This window comes from Callorhinchus milii, unplaced genomic scaffold (genome assembly GCF_018977255.1).
Source record: "Callorhinchus milii isolate IMCB2004 unplaced genomic scaffold, IMCB_Cmil_1.0 Scaffold2, whole genome shotgun sequence".
NCBI classification, from domain to species: Eukaryota; Metazoa; Chordata; class Chondrichthyes; order Chimaeriformes; family Callorhinchidae; genus Callorhinchus; species Callorhinchus milii.
This window is the reverse complement of record NW_024704743.1, coordinates 72,459,093-72,472,596: the sequence shown is the minus strand read 5'-3', so window position 1 is coordinate 72,472,596 and position 13,504 is coordinate 72,459,093.

The following is a 13,504-nucleotide window of genomic DNA, read 5'->3' as shown; positions in this document are numbered from 1 at the left end:
TATAGAATGCCTTTTAGGTCGGGAGGATGTCCCACAGGCAAGGAAAGCCTGGTGACACCCTCCTTCCCCATCTTTCTGATGCTCCTACCACGGGTTGGATGTAGCTACAGTATCCCAGAAAAGGTACAAACACCACACAGGATATTTCCATGCAAAATTTGTACATTTATTTTCATTTACTCCCTCCAAATCATGGCAAACAGCTTAATTTACATCATTAATGTTTAGTACATAATTTCGACCCCTGTGTGCCTTCAAACATCAGATGTAGCAGACAGCACTGCAGGCACTAAGTAGAAATCAGCTATCCAGTTGAGACAGCTTGACTTCTTTGGATGGTGTCTGTTTGCCTGGAGGTACGGTTAAACTAAACAGTGATGGCAACTATGAAAAAATAGCAGATGTTAGCACCAGATCCTCATTTCAGTGGCAAAAATCCTCACTTTTGCCAATGTCCAATCTCTTGAAAATTTGTATCGGCTATACCAATTTCAAACAAACCTTTTAAATTTTTCCTTACACAGAGAATGCAGGTATTCACCATCGCAGGGTGAGTCAGCTTGAGTTTTCAATAATCTCTTCAGGGAATCGAAAGCAATTCATGAGCCACTGGGGAATGCGATTGAGTTTAAATTGAATGTGTGTAAAATGACTGATAATTGTAAGTAAATCATTCAAATCATTTTTCTCTTAAACTCCACAGCTTTGATGAGTTTTGTAGAACATCTGGATTCCAAACTCTGAACCCATAGCAATATAGTCTCTAATAGGCTTTAGGCCAACAAAGTATTCATACAGATGCATTTAATTCAGTTTTCTGCCTAGCCACTCTGTCTGGTACTAAATGTAATACGTGAATAGCTTCTGCACTTGGTACAATGGGAAAATCATTCAAGTAGACAGTTATAACATGTAAAAACAATTATTTTAAGCATTAAAGTTTTTTTTTAATAATAATAAGTCATCTCCTCCCAAGGCTTAGTATTAAAGCCAATATTTGTGGCTCTGCTTGTAATAATAATAAAAATCCTAGCATTTAGTTTTGCTCCTTATCACGTCAGAAGGATGTCTCAAAGCACTTCACAGGAATTAGTATGAAATGGATTGACTGTGTATTTGTGGGCAAACACGGCAGCACAATTGCATACAGCAATCAAACATTGCTCTGGGCAAATTTGCTGTCAAATTTTCCTTCAAAATATAGTCATTACACTTTACTGTAAATCTTGTGCAGCATTTTGATTTACCCTCCCAATATGAAAGGTGTTATATCAAATGTAAGGAGTATTATTGCTAATATCCTGCGTGAACTTGAGCCAGACACATCAACAACGTTCTGACTCAAATTTGATCTCAGTGTTAGCTGATCTCATTGTGGGTTACAGTAAGGGTGTTTTAATTGGCTAAGTAGCCCTAGGTTTAGGAGCATAAAAAATGAGTAAAGAGTCCAACTCCTCATCCTTATTCGGTGACCCATCCTGGGTAGTGTGCTTCTGTTGACATCGACTGAGGGTGGAATCAGGCTCGTCCTAGATTCTCTCACAGACACATATTAATCCTGATATTCCATTCTCAGAACGCACACAAAGTGTGGCTAATGGCCAAGGTAGGAGGAAAAACCTTTATCAAGAGGACTATGCTCCAGGATAAGTTAATATTGTCAAGAAAGCATGGTGAAATATTAAGTACAAATTACTTTAAAAAAAGTCTTGCAGTTTTATGAACTTCTAAGATCCAAGCAGATTATCGGTGGTTTAGAATGTGTTGTTATGCACCAGGAAGATTTATTTTGCCTCATTTAGTTTCATTTAGATAACTGACCAGCTTGAATCAAAAATGCCCACAGAGAGAGATTGCTTTTTCGTTGGATTTGCCAAATGGGCTGAAGTTTGTAGCTTTAGAAATCTGTGCCACAAATTTGCAGGATGCAAATAATAATAATCATTGCATTTGATATAATGTGTTTCACGAGGAAGTCTCAAAGCACTTCTGAGTCTATACTGTAAAATTGTGGGTAAACTCGACAGTCAGATATAACAACTTGGACCCTTGGGTCTCTGTGTGATGAGTGTATTTCAGGCATGCTGTTGGGAAGCAACATCCATAACCTAGGTACTTCTCCATAGAGAAGGATTAAATTGGCCACTCATTTACACCTCCTAGCAATTGACTTAATGGGAGGTCAGATTGTGATCAGGAAATAAGTTTCCTCTCAACTTCTTGATTGGGAAATGATGTTCAAATGTCAATTGGTTGCACACTTGTCTCTGTATCAGAACATTATACGTTCAAGCCCATTGTCAGGTCTCTGAGTTCATCGTACAGGCTAACAGTCCAATATAGTGCTGGGGAGCACTGGATTCTTAGAAGTGCTGTCCTTCAGATGAGGTATTAAACTGAGGTCCTGTCTGCCTGTTCAGGTAAACATTACAAATCCAATGATGCTATTCGAAACAAGGAGAAAGAAGATTCTTCCAGTGTCTTGCCAACAATCCTCCAGATAAAAATACAGGGATTCACATCATGGACATTTGTGGGACATTGCTGTGCACAAATTGGCTGCTGTGTTTGCCTTACAAATGTACAAATTTTTCACTTCACTTTTACAGAAAACTTTGAGACATCAATTGTTATATGAAAAGCAAAGACTATTCTTAGCATAGGACATCTTATAGGGTCCCCTTGGAGCTGAACTACCTCCAAGGAATGTTAAAGACTTGAGCCCAACCTCTGATGACAACTGAGCCAGCCTGGCTCATCGGCAGGACTTGGAAGGGCAGACCAGTCACTGGGGATTCAGTTCCTGTTAACCTTGCAAGCCAGTGCCTTAATGGGTAGTGTGCTCTGAACTGGAAAAGCAGCAGGAAAGCTAGTACATCTTAAACAGATAAAGTTCATCTAAAGGCAGGGTGCCAACAATAACTTTCAAGTTGTTTGCACATGCTATTTCTTTCCTGAACCAAAATTCATAATGAAAATCCTTTATTATTCAAAACATTGCCTTTACTCATCATGTGAAGGCAATGCTAGGGAAAGACTTCAAAATGTGCTCATTGTTCAGCAAATAACTCACCCCGAGCTCACCTGAATTATATTTATATCTGGCAAAGTGGAGCAATGGAATAAAATGTGCCTTTGTTATAGCAAAACAGAGAAGAGTTATATCAGGATACAAATGATTGAATGCAGCAAAAACTTGGCAAAAGAAAGAGTGAAGGATTTAGATACATCAACAAATGATTACTTGCAAACTGACAAATAGTTCTCTTAACTCACAAAAACTGGAACGACAACTCACCCCTGGGTAGTTTGTCAGTTGAAATTTTTCAACTCCAAACATTGCTTTTATGAATTCAACAAAGAATGAAAGGGCACCAAATGCAGTATTGGCTCACAACAAATATAAGATTGGTTCATTATGTCTATGCTGGGGCTGCCACCCCCTGCAGTTATCTACTCTAATATATAATATATCTAATCTCATTTCCTGATCTTACCCCATTACTTTACTATTATTTGTCTTCAAGTATATATCTATTTCATTTTCAAATGCACGTGTTGGCCCATTATGGCAAGTTTCTTCAGAGTTCCAGTATACCTTCTTATTCAGTTCCTTAAATTGTTTTTACAGCAGTTTACGATTACTCATTAGTTACTTATTCATTTGCTTCTTCAAAACAACTGCTGGTTTCAACAAATTTGAACAAGCTCTCCAGACATCTACCTGATAATATAACTCCTTATGAATGTACAGATTTTCCTCTGTGAGTGCAACGTTTTTCCCACTTTGTTCCTTTCTTGCATTGTTATGATCTTGTAATTCAAGGATAACTTTGAACTTCAGTCAAAGTCATCCAGAAGGCATTGCATGATGAATGCAGATTGCTGCCCTGTGAGCTGACATTTTAACTGGTTGCTCTCCAGAAATATTTTGATAGAAAACGTAATTCTATTGAAGTTAATATTTTATACCAAGCAACAATAATGCTAATAATAATGATCCTAGCATTTGATCTAGCGCCTTATCACATTTTTGAGATGTCACAAAGCGCTTCCCAGAATATACTGTAAAGTATATTCCTTATTCCACATACCTGATAATAATCCCTCAAGAAAAAAAAAACAATTATAATTTGGTCACTTCAATTCCATGACTGTTTGTCGGACATTGCTGTGCACAATTGGCTACCACATTTCGCCCACAAATATACAGTCAATACACTTTACAATATATTCTGTGAAGAGCTTTGAGACGTCTCGAAGATGTGAAAAGTGCTATGTCAAATGCAAGGATTATTATTTTTATTATATTAAAGTAAACTGATTGAATATTTTGTGGGTGATTCGCAAATTTTAAGGGATTATTACCCCTAGAAAAGCAGTTCTCCAATCAACTAACCTGGTTCCTACTTACTGCTAAGTTAAAAAAAGGCATGTGGAGTAAGGAAACTTGCCCAATGTTTCACCCTGCCCAGGAATCAAACCCAGGTCTCTCGCTTGTGAGGTGAGTGCTCTAACCACTGAGCTACAGCACAATGTATTTTAATAGAGTGACTGGTTCAGCGTGAACATTTTCAAGCTTTGGAAATGAAAACCAAGACTGAATACACCTATTTGGGACTATTTAAGATGGCATTTGAATAAAAGATTTATCACAAGATTGGTTTGAATGAAGAAGGCCCTTCAGCCCATCTGATCTCATCCTTCCAGAACACCCATCCTATTGTCCTTACCATACAGCATCAAACTGCTTTTTAAATGGGTCCAGTGTCCTGGCCTCAACTACGTTTCTTGGCAACTTGTTCCAGTCATTCATTACCCTCTGAGAAAATAAAAGCTTCCTGGTATCTGTCTTGGAATTCTAAACATATTTTCTACTGTCTTGCTGCATCCTAAGGTATCGACCTGGGGTTACTTTTTCTGTCTCATTTAAATTTTTAGACACATCTTCAAATGTTATATTATTTGAAAACTATCTTCCTTGGATTGAAAAAATATTTTTGCAAAACATTTCAACTTGAAGCAAAAAATATTTCTAATATTCTCTGTAAAATCATTCCACCTCCACAAAACATGAGTGCCCACTGATGCAAAATTAGATGCCAACGAGCCATCAATGAGCAATTTTGCTTCACACTGTGGTAATATGGAAAACAGATCCACAGAAGACACTGACATTTTTAAACTCTTCACCATTTCAAGAGGACAAGCAAGTTGTGGAAGCAACATTTGTTCTGATCATTCAATTGATAATCATCTTCAAATCAGAAGGTTGTTGGATCAAGCCCCACATTGGGAATTTGAACTCAAAGTCTAAGCTATGCAGCGCTGAGGGTGCACTACCTTTTTGGAGGTGCTGTCCTTTGAATGATATGTTAAACTGAGGTCTTGCCCGCTTGTTAAAGATCATCTGGCACTATGCAAATAGAAAATTCCTCTCCAGCAATCCCAGGATAAAAATTGGTCATTCATTTCATAGCTCTTTGCAGGACATTGCTGGGTGCAAAATGACTGTAACTGAAATATGATCTGTGGTAAACATTCACGAGAAAAGTAATAAATTCCATTTGGAACTCTTTCAGTCGTCAGGGTACTGTCAAATTTAACAATAGCTGTGATGACTGATGTTTTCGTAAAGAAGCAGCTGGGATTAGGTATCAAAGAAAGCCGGGTGGACAAATTTACACATCAAATGGTATGCCACCTATGACAATCGTGTATAAGAATCTACTGTCACATCAGAGTTTGTAACATCCACCCAAAGTATGTCTATTTTGATTTAGTTCATTTGTGGAATGTAATTTATGGAATATCTACAGGAGGAAAAGGGGTATTTTGGTCTGTCATGTCTGGTCTGGAGCTACCTACTCTAATCCTGCTCCAGCCCTTGCTTTGCCCCTATATTATTTAGATTATTAGTAATATTCAAAACAATTCGTAGTACTATTTTTCTTCAAGTGTTTATCCAACTCCCTGCAAATGCTGTTAAGATATTTGCTTCAATATGCATTTGTGATTAGGCATTCTATTCTGTCGCAACCCTATACATATTGTTACTGTAATGTGCCAGTGTCCAAGATGCTAACCCATATGAAGGGCACTGTACAAATGTAAGTTATTGTACGTAAAATTATGTTACACTACACTAACCTCCCCTTTTTTCACGTGAAGGTACATAGTGCTCAATTTATGCTCTCTTATTAATCTGTGGAAATAGTCTTCCTCTATCTTCTCTATTATAACCAGTCATAATTATGAAAGGTTAGATCTCGCTAAACTTTCTCTGTTCCAGCAAAATCAGCCCCAGCTTTTTAAGTCTCCCACATAATTATAGCCTCTCAACCCTGGTATCATCTTAGTGTATCTCTGCTGTACCCTTTCCATGGCTGTGAGATCCTTGGTAATTGCAGGATTTGAACAGAAACAAATGTTTACTACTCAAGGAACTATTTCATGGAGTAAATTCATCTTTGCTAAAATATCTTTCAATAGTCACTTTGTACTGGGCATTGTGATTCTTATGCCAGTTTAGGAAGCATTTAAGAAGCATTAAACTGGCTTAGAAGTCACAGCCCCAAGTCTAAAACCAGCAGATAAGTTTCTGTGGTTGAAAGGAGTTCCTATTTGGAGGATTCCACTGGCCTGCAATAGTTGTATAATGAAGATAAATAAGTGTTTTACAGACAGGTAATTCTATGACATTAGATCCTTGCTATTTAACTTGGTCTAAGCTATTTCCAGCAGTGTTGAAACTTGCCTGTGCGCACTATTATCAGGTTCAGCCACGCAGGGATCTGTGTTGTGTGCAGTTTATTAATTCTATGGAACAGCTGTCACTATCCGATTCAGATCAGATTACAGGATGCGATGAAACAACATTCTACATCTGTAAATGAATCTGAGTCATTACTTTGTGCTGAGATATTGTTGGAATTCTTTTCTTGCAGAAATAATTTCAGACTGCAAAAATCCTGCACGATTGAAACAAATACAGTCAGAAAGATTAACATTGTTTGCAGTCTGTTCCATGCAACTCCTAATTATATTTCCAGCAGAAGCTGGTTTTGAAATCTTTTTGTTCCAAGAGATAATTAATGAGATTTGATACCATCCATTCCTCACTATATTCAGTTTGGAAATCGTGATTATAGTTGGATCTCAACGCATTTTTTTCACTGATTATAGTGCGAGAAATGGGCATTTATTTATGTAGAACTGTATCATAAGGTTACTTCAGATATAGAGAATTCAGTGAACTCAGGGTGCATCATAAGAAGTTAAGTCTAGCGCTCCGAGATGCTATCCTGCATGAAGGGCGCTAAATAAATGCAAGTTCTCATTGGTGTTAAGTCAGTGTTGACATGGCCACCAGAGAGTTGGCCATTTTTCCATGCCTCGATTTAACATGGTCAGTAAGACGTTGAACTCAACTGTAACTCAACTGTATTATAACAAGATTTACTTGTACTTACTCCTGCTCTGCAACAAACTTAAATCTGAATTGTCTGTTCATCTTTCCTGTCCTGAATTTGAGTCCAAACAGTGGAATTCTGTAGCGCGGTAGTTAGAGCACTCGCCTCGCAAGCGAGAGACCTGGGTTCGATTCCTGGTAGGGCGAAACCTTGGGCAAGTTTCCTTACTTCACACGCCTGATAATAATCCTTCGAGAAAAGAAACAATAATAATTTTACTCAATCCATGATTGTTTGTGGGACACTGCTGTGAGCAATTGGCTGCCGCAATTCACCCACAAATATACAGTCAATTCACTTTACAGTATATTCTGTGAAGCGCTTTGAGACAACTCGAAGACGTGAAAAGCACTATATCAAGTGCAAGGATTATTGTTATGTCCCTTTGTTGTAGATTTAAGCTATATTAACATACTTTTAAGGCTAATTTTATCTATACCCTTAAGGATCTTGAATAGATCATCTGATTATTTCACTTTTCCAGTGTAACCATTTCAGCTTTCATAGTCTCTCATAACTCACATGCCTAATTCCACTTATTAATTTACTTGCCCTTCACTGAATTCCCTTCAATGTTGAAATGCCCTCTGTGTAATAGAATGACCAAACCACCTCTTCTGAGATCAGTTTTGTATCCAAGAAGCAACATGTGAATGGGAGATGCAGAATGAGAAAGATATTAGATACATTTTCCCTAAAAAGAATGGGACACATTATTGTAAAGTTTGTGGTTACTGAAAAAGCATCTGACAAAAGAACAGTTTTTGTTGTTCTGTTCCTGTGTCGAAATTACAATTACTAACCATAATTCACACAGCTTTTGATCCAAGATTGAATGTTAAATCCATGGCCAGCTATCTGGAAGAAGAGGGAACTTTCACAGACCTGGGTACCAGTCAGTGTGTTAAATCTCTAAATCACTTTCCAATGTTAATTAACCTGTAAGTGTTAATTAATACATTTCAATTTTCACCTCATAATAGTTGCCATATGGTCTCTTTGGACTATACATATTCTATGCTATTTTTAGTTTCTGTTGAATCTAGTACATTCATGAGGATTAATTTCAAAATTCAAAAGTAGTCTAAGAAAAAATACTGTCATTTGGGTGCTATAAGACATGAGCCACATAAAGGGTACTAAATAAATGCAAGTTGTTTACATATCAGTTCAAGACACTTGGACATGATTTAGATTGACTAAATTATGGGTGTACACAGAATGCACATTGCCATAAGCTGAGTGTGTCTCAGCATTGATTTCTAAGCAATAAAAGAAATTTAGGTCACAAATCCTAATGTCATAATTCATAAAATTTATGTGGCCAATAACACCAAAAAATGAAATGTTCTCAGCTTGTGTATATAGAATATGAACTCTGCTTTGCAGACATGAGATATCAATCTAACTGGAACTGCGTAACCACCAGCTGGGCATGTTTGAAATCTGAAACAGCTGTGAACTGGCATCCAGCAGCAGCCAGCCTCAGTCATAATTGTAACCCCTCACACCTAATGTCTGACTTGGAACTCTCTGTGCTGTCTCTAAATCTAAAAATAAAAAACCTGTACATTTGATATAGTAGCTCTCATATCAGGAGGATGTCACAAAGCACTTCACAGAATATACTCTGAAGTCTAGTGACTTCACATTTTGTAGGAAAACACAGCAACCAATTTGTGTACAGCAATATCCCACAAACCACCATTTATTTGTTATCCAGGACAGTGGGAGAAACTCCCTTCCCTTTTTGAATAGTGCCATGGGATCTTTAATGTCTACCTGGATAGACAGACAGGACCTCAGTTTAAGTACTCATCCAAAAGACAGCACCTCCAATAACGATTATTATTATTATATTATATCCACACATTTAATTTTAATTACCTAACAATTTGCTTTACATTTCTGTTCGCAGAAACAAGGGATACGTATTCTATTCCACAGATCTACATGTAAGGCATTGGGCTCTGTTACTACCATTCCCTGCTGGATTGGGATAATTAATTTTCAATTAAATAAAAATTACAAGAAGTTATACTTTCTTTAATAATTTTTTTTTGTATTGCACTTTAACATTTGGTTCCAAGGAAAACTTATATGATTCACTCTTTACATTACGATATACCACTTGATGCATACATTTGGAAACCCTCGGAATTTTCTCCCTCCCCCGATTCTCTAACTTCCAAAGCAGTATTTCCCCATCTGGTGAACAGCATCTCCTTCTGTATTCAAGAGTTGAGTGACATGTCATTGATGGGAAATATCTCTGCTCAAAATACCTATGGATTACCATCAAAGTGGTCTAGATTTCCATGAAATTTTATTTTGATTAATAAAATTAGTGGAATTTTGCTTAATTTTTTGTGAAAAGAGACAGATCTCTCGTGAAGGAAGGTGAAGAGAGTCTCCCCAAAGAAAGCAACACTAATTTCAGTGGCTTTGACTGAAGTTATGGGGATATTGGGCCATAATCAACAGCAACTGCAGTGGAACATTTGGAATGACCAGAGCAATAATGTCAAAGAGTACTACTGGCAAAAACAATTCTTTAAAAGATTGACTGTGGTTGTCAGAAAAAGGCATTGGAGTCAAAATTGTGGTACTTCTTAATTAAGAATCTAGTTACAGTTAGTTTGAGCATAATAATAATCATAATCCTTGCATTTGATATAGCGCCTTATCACATCTTTTGAGACATTCAAAGCGCTTCACAGAATATACTGTAAAGTGAATTGACTATATTTTGCAGGCGAAACGTAGCAGCCAATTGCACACAGCAGTGTCCCACAAACAGCCATGGATTGAGTATCCAAATTATTGTTACTTATTTGTTGAATAACAGGCTTGATCGGCTGAATGGACTTCCCCTGATCTTTATGTTCCTATAATCTATACTCGATTCCAGGACCACTGGTGTTCTCACCAACATCATTGCCTGTCAGATATCAAATACTGGGTGAGTTCTAACTATCACCAGCTCAATATTGACAGGACCGAGGCTCTCTTACTTAGTTCCTGTCAGCACCTTCTTACGTCAGGTGCTGACCATACAGATCTGTATGGGTGCTTAGGCTACCTCAAAACAGTGCAGAAGCGTGATGCCTTGTTCAACCACCAAACTACCTTTCAAACATTACATTACATCCAGACACTCATTGGCTTGCTTTCCCTCACCTCTGTAACATCACCCACCTCTGCCATTAGCTCTTCCCAAGACTCCTCAGGCCCCCATCCACATGTTAATCCCTTCTAGGTTTGAGTACTTTTATGCCCTGCTTGTCCCACTCCACTCCTCAGCTGCTCCTTACACAAGCTGCATCAGGCTCCATGAGCCCATCACCCACATACCCAAATGCAACCAAAACCATCCTGCATGCATTTGTCACCTTCCGCTTGTATTACTCAAATGCACTCCTTGCCGGGCTCCCCAGCTCCTCCATTCAAAATATCCAGCTCATTCAGAACTCTGCTGCCCACATACTGACCCGAACCAAACTCCGAGCCCAAATCTCCACCAGTTCTGCCAGGCTACACTAGCTCCCCATCACCGAACTGATCGACTTCAAGATTCTCACACATATGTTCAAATACCTTCACAGTCTGACACCTCCCTCCCTCTCCAACCTCCTCACTCCCCAATCCACCACCTGGCGCCTCGGCTCGACTGGCACCGGTCTCCTGCTCGTCCCTCATACCATCCGCCTCACCATCAGAGATCGCGCTTTTGGCCACCTCCCCATCCCCTCTGGCTCAAAGACAGGCTTCCACCACTGTTAACTGCTCTGAGACACTACCCTGTGTGGATGATGCAATATAAGTGCAAGTTGTTGTTGGTGGTGTTGTACACTCACTTGCCTCCTCTGGCACCTGCACCAAACAAAATTCATGATTTTCAACCTCACATTCAAATGCTTTTTTGGCCTTACCCTCTCTACCTCTGTGACCTTACTGCCCTGCTGTAAAATGTGAATAAAATGAGAATGCGAATGAAAGCAGCAGACGCAGGATATTAAAAAAAATAAAATCAAGCAATTCAGGGAGCACTGCCTCTTGGATCTAGCATTAGTATTGCATGTAAATTGCTGTAAAGCATCATTTAGTTGGCACTAATGTAGCACAAGCATCTACTATGATTGCAAGATCAGTGCAATAATATGACAATTCAAATGTTTGCACCTCTCACCTGACCAGTTTGATTTTAGCGGTTATTAAAAGTTTAATATACTAACAACTGCAGGTATTGATTTTGGTCATTTTTGTATCTAGTACTAGGTGGGAGCCTGAAGGTTTAACGCCCCAAAATATTGATTTGTGCCCCACTCCTGGCTGAACCATGGAACAGCATGACATGTATGGGTCTTACCGGCACAAGACTCACTTTAAGTCCCGAGACACTTTTTTGGGTGATTGTACATTTTGTGCTGCCTTTCAGGTGCTTTTTGAATCTCATTAACTTCTCAATATCAGTAGGATGATAGCAATAGAGAATTGAAGGTTGCATCCCTATATGTGGTATAAGCAGAAGACGACGAACACATTCTCTGAGCAACCTGTTAATCAGGGAATGGTGGCACGCAGAAGACAAAAGTCCAAGAACCATAACAAACAAAGGACAGGTTATTTATAATGATTAAAACTGTATTGGCTTCATCAATCCTCCACTCACCCACCTGCCAACCTGCACTTACTTTGCTTGCGACATCAAAAAAGCTAAAGCTGCCTCCATATACATATAACTGGAAGGGTAATAAGAAACTTGTTTGCTCCTAGAAGGCACATTTTCAGTTGGAATTAATTATTATACATGATATCTGTATCTAGATGTTATTATTTTTAAGATGGGTTTTCATGGTCCTTTTAAAATTTCCAGGCATCCAGTTCTTACAAAATAATGATATTGCATTGCTGGATGGAGGGTTTGATGTTATAGATGGCACATAGAACATAAACAGAAAAGTAACTAATGGCTTTTGTGGCTGTTTGTTGAATATGTCTTACTCTTCCCCTATTAAACTAATAACATTTGAGCTCTGTCCTGCATTTTTTTAAAAAATCCTTATCTTAGACTTATTTTCTGAGAGGAGAAAAGATTGGAAGCAAAGATCCCATTGTTTCTGGGGAGCTGCAGTTAACATGAAAGGCAGTATTTTGTAAGTTATAGTTAGACCTGTCAGCAGGCTTTGACACTTTCAATGTTGATATTGAAAACTCGTGGGAATTGCGAACTAAAGAACCAGGTTCTTTTCAATAAGATCATTCAAAATTCTTTCAAACAACACTGCAGTGATCTGACATGAGTGCACTTAACAGGTCACAATTAATGCAAATAATTGAAGTAATTTCATATAATTTCCATGCAGAATGGCACAACCGAAGAATAGGCCATTTGTTATCATACATAATGTTGCTAATTATGTAAGCCTGTTCTTAAAAAAATCATTTTGGGATTATTATGTATTAAAATTACATGATGAAATATGAGGTAAAGTCCTGTGGGAAAGTTGAATTGAGTTAAAGAGGTAGAATCACTTTTTGTTGGGTTACCTAAGCTACGTGTAGTCCCAAACATCTTTCTATTTGAAGTCATTGTATTTCTTTTGTATGTATTTCCTGTTCTCTTTCAGGTCTCCCTGTTGCATGTCTCCTAGCCTGGTGCAGAGTATAGCAGATGATTAGCTATTAGCAAACGCTGTAAATGCCTGAAATAAAAAATGTTGGAAATGCTCATCAGGTCGATGAGCAACCGAAAGAGATTGGGCATCGCCCTTTATCAGACAAGAACTGTGGTTCATCTTAGTTCTTATGAGGAATCATATCCAAAACATTAACCTGTCTTTCCCTTTCAGTTGCTGATTGATCTGTTGCGTGTTTCCATGAATTCAGATTTCAACTGCTTCGAAACATCCTTCCGAGGTGAAAGGCGCTATATAAATGTAAATCGTATTGTATTTCCAGTATTCACAGTACAGTTTTCATTGAGAGGAACTCAGTTTCAGATGAGATGGTTCCTGGCCTCTGCCAATGCT